Source organism: Mustela nivalis (genome assembly GCF_964662115.1).
Source record: "Mustela nivalis genome assembly, contig: HAP1_SCAFFOLD_601, whole genome shotgun sequence".
In the NCBI taxonomy this organism is placed as follows: domain Eukaryota; kingdom Metazoa; phylum Chordata; class Mammalia; order Carnivora; family Mustelidae; genus Mustela; species Mustela nivalis.
Window position 1 is genome coordinate 473,061 of NW_028136061.1, and position 10,035 is coordinate 483,095.

A 10,035-nucleotide genomic window follows, 5' to 3' on the forward strand; every position below is an offset into this window, starting at 1 on the left:
TGCTAGGTCTGTGAAACTTCTTTCTGTGATAATGTACTGGTGGAAGGTAAAATTCATAGAATTGTTCTATTTAAAAAGTGAACTCTTATAAATTTTGGATTTTAGTTGATAATACTTTATTAGTATTGTTTATCAATTGTAACAATTGTACTATATTGATATAATATGTTAACAATAAGGACAACTATGTGTGGGGAGACAGAGTTTATGGGAAATATTCATATTTTATGTTTTTTTTAAATTAGTTTAGATCTATTGCTATGACTCTCTTTGTCCCAAAATTGATAAAATTACTTGGATAACCTCTAGATTCACTGCCCCTCCCATCAGACACCCCTCTTCACACACATTTTCAGTCAAGTATAATCAAAACAAACCTACTTTCCAATTCTAATTTCTGTTCTTAAACAAACGAGAACAAAACAAATTTCTTAACTAGAATATATTGAAATTTCTATGTGCTATTTTTCCCTTTTAGTATTTTTGGATAACACTGCATAATAAAAAAGAGATGGTGATAGACAATAAATTTCAATTAAATTTAATATAAATACATGTTGTATGTATTTGAGCTAATAAAACTAAGTTAATTTTAGTTAACATTTAATTTTGTTACTTTTAATTAATTTTTTAGAAGATTTATTTATTGATTTTAGTTAAAGAGAGTACACGGGACAGGGGGAGGGGAAGAAGGAAAAAGAGAGAAGGACAGGGAGAGAAGCAGACTCCATACTGAGCAGAGTCCTACTCTGGGGGGCACTGGATCTCAGCACTCTGAGATCAGGATCTGAGCCAAAATCAAGAGTCAGCTGGTCAGATACTTAACCAACTGAGCCACCCAGGCACCCCTTAATTAGTAATTTTTGAGTGAATTTTAGTTGAGACCTCTAATCCAATGTTGAAAGAAATGTTGATGGCAGATGTCCATATTTTGTTCTTACTTCAAAAAGAAAGTTTAAAGATTTTAGTATTTTATAAATGCTAAATACTAAAGATTTAGTATTTTAAAGTATAGTATTTTCTCTAGTTACATTGCAGATCAAGTTTGTAGCTAAAATTGCTATGCATTCACAAAATTATATTTTCTCTTCTAACTGGGAATAAGACTTGTACACTTACATAACACTTGAAATTAACAGTGACTTATTTTGGTTCTGATGGTCACAGGAATAAATGGTGTGCTCTACTCTGTGGCTTAGCACTTAAGAACTGCATAATCAATTTTTGTTTTCTATCTCTGGCAGCTGAAAATAAAGGCCATAGAGTATATTTCAGAAAATTCACAAGACACTTGGTTTTTGAATCACTACTTTGAGAAAAGCCTCCTAGAAGAGTTCTTTAACAAGGAGCCTATATATTGAATCATTGTTTGCAGGAAAAAAAAAAAATGTATTTTATAATTACTTAAAGTGGGAGGTCATTTACTAAGGCAGTTAGCTTACTCTTACTAATACATCTTTATTAGTGTAAAAAAAAAAGTCCCCTTCTCTTACTGGCTAGATAACTGATCTTATCAAGATGAATGTTGAATTTCAACAAATGCTTATTTGGCATATATTGAGATTACCACATGAATTTCTCTTTTAATTTTTAATTTGATAGAGTGCATACATTGATTTTCCAAAGTTAAGAGAGTGTTAAAGTATACAATATAAATTTAACTTGATTATTGTAATATACACATGATATGCATATCATAATTTGCTTGGCATTACTTCCTTGATTAACAATAAATTCATTATTTTTTTATTCCATCCTCATGAAAGTAACTGCTATGTAATCCTCATTTCTTGCCCTGTTCTAATAATACAATATGCTAAATTTTTTAAATAATTTTAGGATAAATGCTGGGAAAAAAATTTACCAGAAGTCGAGAAAAAAAACAAAAAATGAAAAAGAAAAAAATTAAATTATCTGCAAGACTAAAAAAAAATCACAGGGAGAAAGCCATGAGTTCCGTGCTTTGCTTTCTCCTCCTCTGGAATTCTGCTGCTCTCATTGGTATTGAAACCGCACTCCTTGGTAGGTGAACTTGGTCTCGGCTGGATTTCTTGTTGATCTTCTGGGGGAGGGGCCTGGTGTAGTGATTCTCAAGTGTCTTTGCCCCAGGCGGAATTGCACCGCTCTTAGCAAGGGCCGGAGTGAGTAATCCTCTCAGGTTTGCTTTCAGGAGCTTTTGTTCCCTGAGCGCTTTCCGTAGAGTTCCGGAGGGCGGGAATACAAATGGCGGCCTCCTGGTCTTGGGCCCGGAGGAGCCGAGAGCCCAGGGCCCCACTCCTCAGTGCGCCCTCAGAGAACAGCGCCCAGTTACTCCCGTCTGCCTGACCTCCGGCCGCGCTCCGAGCTCACCGAGCTCACCGAGCCTGCGACCGGTTCAAGGTCACCCCGAGCTGTGAGCTTACTGTCGGCTCTGTCTCTGTAGCCGGCTTTCCCGTTCCAATACCCGCAAGCTCTGCGACACTCAGACACCCCCGATCCTTCTGTGACCCTGCGGGACCTGAGGCCACGCTGACCCCGCATGGGCTTCGCCCCGGTTTAGCCTCTGGAGCGATGTCCCTCAGCTGAACAGACTTTTAAAAGTCCTGATTTTGTGCTCCGTTGCTCCGCCGCTTGCCGGGAGCCGGCCCCTCCCCCCGGGGTCTATCTTCCCGTCGCTTTGGATTCACGTCTCCGCCGGTCCTACCTTTCAGAAAGTGGTTGTTTTTCTGTTTCCAGAATTGCTGTTCTTCTTCTCTTCGATCTGCCGATGGATTTGCAGGTGTTTGCAATTTTTAGATAAGCTATCTAGCTGATCTCCTGGTAGTTGAAGTAGTCTCAGCCTGCTACTTCTCCGCCATCTTCTGACTTCCCCCTATGCTGGGAAAAAATTTTATATGTTCAGAGGTATTAATTGAATTTGTGTGTACTGACCAGTAAATCCATCTGTGTCAGTTTTATGTTTGAGAAATCCTTTGGTCCTTGCTATAAATCTTCAATGCTTTAGAATTTTCATGTGTTCTATGTCTTTTATATTTCTTCTTGTGTCATATTTGGCAAGTTTGTTCCATTATGTTGACTATTTCAAATTATGTATATCATATACATTTAATATTACTTGGAATATAACTGTTTATAGCACATTTTGTACTTTATTGTATCATCAAAGTAATGGTTAGTACAGTAAAATGTACAGATTTAAGTATACAGGTTGATAATATTAAAAATTATGCATAAAAACTTGTATCATCACATAGAACTAAACATATAAGTTCTTTTAATATCTCAGCAAGCTCATCCATGGCCCTTCTCAGGAAAAAGTCTTTTGATATCTAACAAAACAGTTTTATTTTTCATGGTTTTGAACTTCATATAATGAACTCATACCACATGTGGACTTTAGGGTCTTTAACACTTTAAGTTTTTTACTCAATATCATGTCTGAAGGTTATTCATGTTTTACATATAGCAGTCATTTGCACTTTTTATTGTTACCTAATTCTACATAGGATAAATTTACCCTGATATATGTCAGTTTTAAAGAACTTATCTGAGGAAGCGCCAGGGTGGCTCAGTCACGTAAGTGTCTGCCTTTGGTTCAGGTCATGATCTCATGGGTCCTGGGATTGGCTGATGATGGGCTGGCTCCCCACTCAGTGGGGAGTTGGCCTCTACCCCCACTGCTCCCGCCCCTCCCCACTGTTTGTACTCTCTCCTACACACCCACTTACTGTCTCAAATAAATAAATAAAATCTTAAAAAAAAAAAAAACTTATCTGAAACCTCTGTTAACTGGATTGTTGTAGGAGTGTTTCTATCCACCATTTCTATTTCTCCCATCACATAACTTTTGTACACATCGTCTAGTTTCTTGCCTCTACATGGTTGTATTTGACAGACAGCCCAAACATTTGTATGAAATTTATTCTCAGTTTGTTGTGAAATAAGTAACTATATTCCTTATTTTCTTCTTCTCGCACTTCTTTTTTATCCTTTTTCCTTCCTTTTTTTGCCACATTCCAAATGTGATTTAAAATACCTGACAAAATGTACATAAATAGGAAAAGATTATAAATACAATGGGCATGAAAGGAAATGAAAGTAACAATAAAGGACTAAAATAAATCCAAAGATTATAATTAAGGTAAAATTAGGGTTTTGTTTAATGAGAATGTGTCAAGAACGCAAAAATAACTAAGCTTTTATTTAAGATTAAGACAACACTATCCAAGAAATAAACAAGGGGACAAAAAGCATATAAAATGTAGAAAATTGTTGTTGTAACCTAATCTTACATGTTACTATTTTTCTCTTGAAAACTAATCTAATGCACAATCCTACAAATCAGTACAGAAGAAAATAAAATCAGATACATTGATTGAAACAAAATGTTTTTAAAATCAACGTAATGTGATCTAGTAATTCTATTGGAATTTTGTATGTCAAGCTGTATTAATTGCTTATTATAATATGTCTGACTGTAGGACTAGGTCTAACATACTTTTAATATACTCCTATTTGCCTTGTTTATTTGAATTTCTAGAACATTAAAAATGGATTAGAACCTTGGCTTTCTCATATTGTCCACTATCCTGCTCTTGCATGATTATATTTGATAGTGAGCCTAAGCATTTGTATAAAATCCATTCCCAGTTTGAAATTGAATTAAGTAAGCTTAAACCCACCTGGCTATAAGGAGAAGTTTTGTATTACATAAAGACACTGTAAAAAATAAATAATGGAAAAAAATGGTGTTCTTTCCCATACATGTGAAATGTATTTTCTACTGTAGGGAGTTTAAAGTTGTATTTGCAATCTACTAATCACTGTGATGAAAGATCACATCACCCTCTCTAGGATAAAAAAATCCTACAAGAAATTTAAATATTCATACACAATCATGATAGTTTCATATGCAAATTATATTATCACAGGAAAAAGTGCTGGTTCTTCATTTGCTGATGCTCATCCTTCACATCTCAGGTAAAAAATCATTTCCTTAAAAGAACCCTTCCTTGTAATCTTATATTAAGGAGGTTTGTCATTTTAACTTTCCACCTCCTAAGAATGATTTTTCTCTGTACTTTTATGTTCTCAATACATATAGCATGGACTTTAAAGATTTACTTACTTTCTTGATTATTGTCTCTTCTATATCCATGAGTTTAAGACTCTGTCACTTTCATCTTGGTATCTCCTGTGCTTCAAATAATGTCTCACATATTTTAGGTGTTCCAGAAATAATCTTGAAGCTAATACATACACTTAAAAAAATATTTATTAAATTATGCAAGAATTCAAGTGATCATTGCTATAGTCTTAAAACAATAGACTTATAGTATATCTTGATGGAAAGGTAAAGCTTAACTGACAAAATAGAGGAAAAGAATTTTAAGTATGAAGAACACATGTATTCTAATTTTAAAGAAAATATAGAGATAACTTATGGCCATTATAGCCAAAACACATTAAAAAAATAGTTTAGAGATAATCAGGTTTTAAAAGCCTTAGGCATATATAATGCTATGCTCAATGGAAACTTATATAACTATTCATCTTATTCTAAAAATGATTTTTTGTTGGGGTATCTGGATGGTGCATTTGGTTGAGTGCCCGAATCTAGGTTTCAACTTGGGTTATGACCTCAGCGTCCTGAGATTGAGCTCTGTGTGGGGCTCTGTGCTCAGCTAGAATCTGCTTATCCTCTGCTCCTCTTCCTAGTCATGCAATCTCTCTCTTTATCTCTCTCTCTGTCTCTAAAATAGATAAATAAAATATTTAAAAAATAAAAATAAAATTGAATTTGTGTTAGCCCTTTAGCATTTGGTTACAGATAATTATATCAGTTTATTACATGATCAGAATAGGAGCTACTTTTTTCTTCATTCATCCCGTATCAGCCTCATGTATAAGGTAAATGAATTGATAGAAGTCTACTCTGGCTTGGAAAATTTTTCGTGACTTCAGTATCCCATTTGATTTAATGTACACACATAGAATCTGACATTTACATTTTCAGTTATGCTGTGAGATGGCATTCTTAGTTCCCCTTGCATCTATGACAGCATGTTTTCATATCAAAATGAGGTTCAGATTATGGTACATGGTATATAGAGTTATCTTCATATAAACATGGTATTTATATAACAACATTAAATTAGTAAATTATGTAAGTATAGATATGCATATCCTTAGAATATTGATCCTTACTTTAATATATACTTCCTTGTTTAAATTTTAATCTAAAATTAAGTAAATATTTTACATTAATATTAATTAAATATTGAAAGTAATATTAAGTTGAGAAAAGAAAAGAGCATTTCATAAAGTATAGAAGCTCGATACACTTTGATGAGACCGTAATACTTAATTTTCTAATCTAGTTTTTCAGAAATAAAATAAGGCATTTAGTCATGCAAAAGCACAAGTTTGGGCCTGGTGAAACACACACAAAAAATTTTAGGCTTAAGAGATCCTTTAAAATATTGATCGTCAACTAAGTAAATCTAGCTACAAAACTCTGCTTTTTAATTTACTAATTGTCTGACTTTGGCCAATAGTCTTTCTGACTCAGACTCCAAATATGGAAAAAGGTGGATATAGTTCTTCACAGCCTAGAACTATGAGGGAATTAAAAGCTATAATATATGCAAAAAGCTTTGTCCAGTGTCCGATATGTGGAGGGCCTTAGTGAATGGTCTTTATTAATATTTATAAAAATCACCTCCATAAACTATTACTTTTGTTGAAGTTATTTTAGTCATCTAAGATCTTCCATCATCTGGGGGAAATTTTGAACAATGTGCTTTAGAGCAAGACTATAAATATTATTATATTAAAAAGCATTTTCATTACTGAAAGTCATAAATTTCAGAGAAATAGAATATAGTCGTCAATTTTCTGGGAAAAAAAGTTGCTAACTGCAGTGAAAATTTAACCATTTGGAAGTGTAGGCTACAAGTAACCAGTTTTGCCTTAGCAAGATATATCAAGTAGATTAACTTTGTTTGCACTGACCCAGAGCCCTTGGGTTTCTTTTCCACTCTTCCATCAAACTGACAAACTCATTCATGCTTAGTGTACTTTTCTGGGGATTTATATATAACTATTATTTTAAATATTGAGTAAATTATTAGAATAAGATTTTTAAAACTATAGAATAATAATAATAATAAATAATAATAAGCTCTGGGGAAAAATAGATAAAGAGAGTAGTCTTCTCAGTCTTCCTAAAATATTATTAGGTAAAAACCTGCTGGTTCTAAGAACAAATGTCATGGGACTAGAAAGAGCTTTTGCATTATATGCAAATTATTTGCTTAATTGTATAACTGTTTATTAACCCATTTCAGCCATAACACGAGCCTATCTTAATTCATTGCTATTTAGATTGTCTGGATACTATAGAACTAATATTCTGTTAGAGTCTTGAATAGCAAGTGTTTAATATTCAACGATGATATTGAATTTTTTAAAAAGTCATCTTTGACAGTTTTTCTCCAATATGCATTTAACTTGCCTGTGCAATGGGTAATTATTATCTTTATGAAATCAGGTGCCTTTTATGAGAAAGCCAAAGTAATCTAGGCTTACCTACTTTTAGTATTTTGCTTTTTTATTAACCCTTGTTTTTAAGTATAAAGTGTGGCTATTTTGCATCTCTTATCATGTATGTATTTCATTTTTAATATCATAACACATGGCAGAGACTTTTCTTAAATTTCTTTCCTAACTACAACTGTGTCTTTTTGCATTTATCAGAATATGTTGAAATTATTAAAAATGATATGCTGATTTAGCCTGTGTCTTCAATCATGTGTGAAGACTGTTATGGGGGAATGAACAAATTACTTAATTAAACTTGTTTTATGTAAACCACCTTTATAAATGACTTTTAATTCCTGAAAATGATAAAAGTTGTATGTATTTGCAAAAATATTGCATACTAAATTAACTTATAAGGGCCTTGTCAGATCCTAGAACATTGGAAATATTTTACAAAGGTTTAATGGGCATGAGCTCATGACAGGTCACTAATGGAATCTACTTAATGTAAGTCTTAGGAAGATGTTTTTCTTTTTTTTAACTTTTCATATATATCAACCCCAAAATAGATACTTTTCCCTATGATTAATCATGTAGAGTGAATCCAACTAAATTAAATTGAAAAAGAAAAACATGGTATACTTATTCTCACTTAACATTATCTATACATAAATATGAAATCAATATGTCTCAGAATCCTATACTTTTATTTTTTGAGAAATAATTATAAAAAGGCCCTCTCCATTCTCAACTTGATCCCTCCCAGCCTCAGCTTATAAACTAGTTATTTTTAGAGGCATAAGCAAGATGATTGAACAATTAAATGTTGACAGGAAACCGGAATTTAAAGCTAAACTATTGGATATGCAATTTTACAGAGAACATCAATGTTTGATTTGAATTATTTATTAAACATCAATGTTTCATTTGGCAAGATTCAATACATAAGCAGTATAGCAAATAATATACAAAGAATAAGTTGCTGTCTAGAGGAGTATTTTAGCTTCATTTTTAAATCATTAACGATATTTATATACTAGTTAGATTGAGTCTTAAGATTGAGATAGTATACCTATGATTCTTATGTCATAAATTTCCTTCTTTTACTTTGGAAAGATATCACTTCTATCATGTTATTCTGTCATATTAAGTCAAGGTAGGTTTTGGGTATCTCAAAATAATGGTTCCAGAAAATTTTGCCAATGCATTAGGATTGGAATATGAAATATAATTTATCTAGGACAGTTTAAAATAGATCATCTATTTCAAGGGGAAACAAATGCTTGTACTAATTATTTTACCTAATAAACTATAATTACAGTTTTAAAATGGGAGATTATGTGTTAGTGAACATTATTACTATATATCCTGTAAGAGAAATCCTGTTAATTATCAGGAGGTATGTAGACTAGAGAGGAAAAATATTTAAATTGCTGATTAGTTAATTTCTTTATCTCCCCCACCATGGAAAATTGTGTGATCTCTAAAATTTCTCATACTATGTGAATCTTTAATTTGCTTCATTAAATATAGATCACTTTAATTTTTTAAAGGTAGATTTAGAAAACAGTATTTGAGTATGAAATGAGATTAAATGTATTAGATAAAAATTCAGGGTTGCTTTACACAAAGTGGAAAATTATATTTACTTAGGAGAAGTACTTAATGTTGTCCACTATGATTGATTAATATACTTCTAAATTTGGAAATCACAAATGATAGTGAAAATAATAAATTAAATTATTGATATGTCCTTGGAAAACATTTCAGAATGGAATCCTTTGCTATGTAGTCATTTCAGTGTAAATGCATTTCCAACAGAGAGTTTAACTCTTTTTAGAGTCAAAAGAGCCCACACTTGGCCACTTTTTAATCTAAAATAATATATATTGTAGACATACATATATTGAACATTCCAAAAAGTAGAAATAGAAAACAGGCTTCCTACCATATGATTGTAAAATGATCTATGTTCACAATGTCCTCACATTTCTAATTAGAATAAAGATTCAGAATAGCAGCTTTTAATTAAATATCAGTAAATTTATTTATTTATTTGTTTATTTTTAAAGATTTTATTTATTTATTTGACAGAGATGACAAGCAGGCAAAGAGGCAGGCATAGAGAGAGAGGGGGAAAGCAGGCTCCCTCCTGAGCAGAGAACCCAATGTGGGGCTCGATCCCAGGACCCTGGGATCATGACCTGAGCCAAAAGCAGAGGCTTTAGCCCACTGAGCCACCCAGACACCACTATCAGTAAATTTAAAACAACTTTTACTTCTTAAAAATGATCATGGGCCTCCTGGGTGGCTCAGTGGGTTGGGTCTCTGCCTTTGTATCAGGTCATGATCTTGGGGTCCTGGGATGGAGGCCTGCATTGGGCTCTCTGCTCAGTGGGGAGCTTGCTTTCCTCTCTCTCTGCCTACTTGTGATTTCTCTCTCTGTCAAATAACTAACTAAAATCTTTAAAAAAATGATAATGATGTAAGAGTTATAAAGTTAATATTATATGG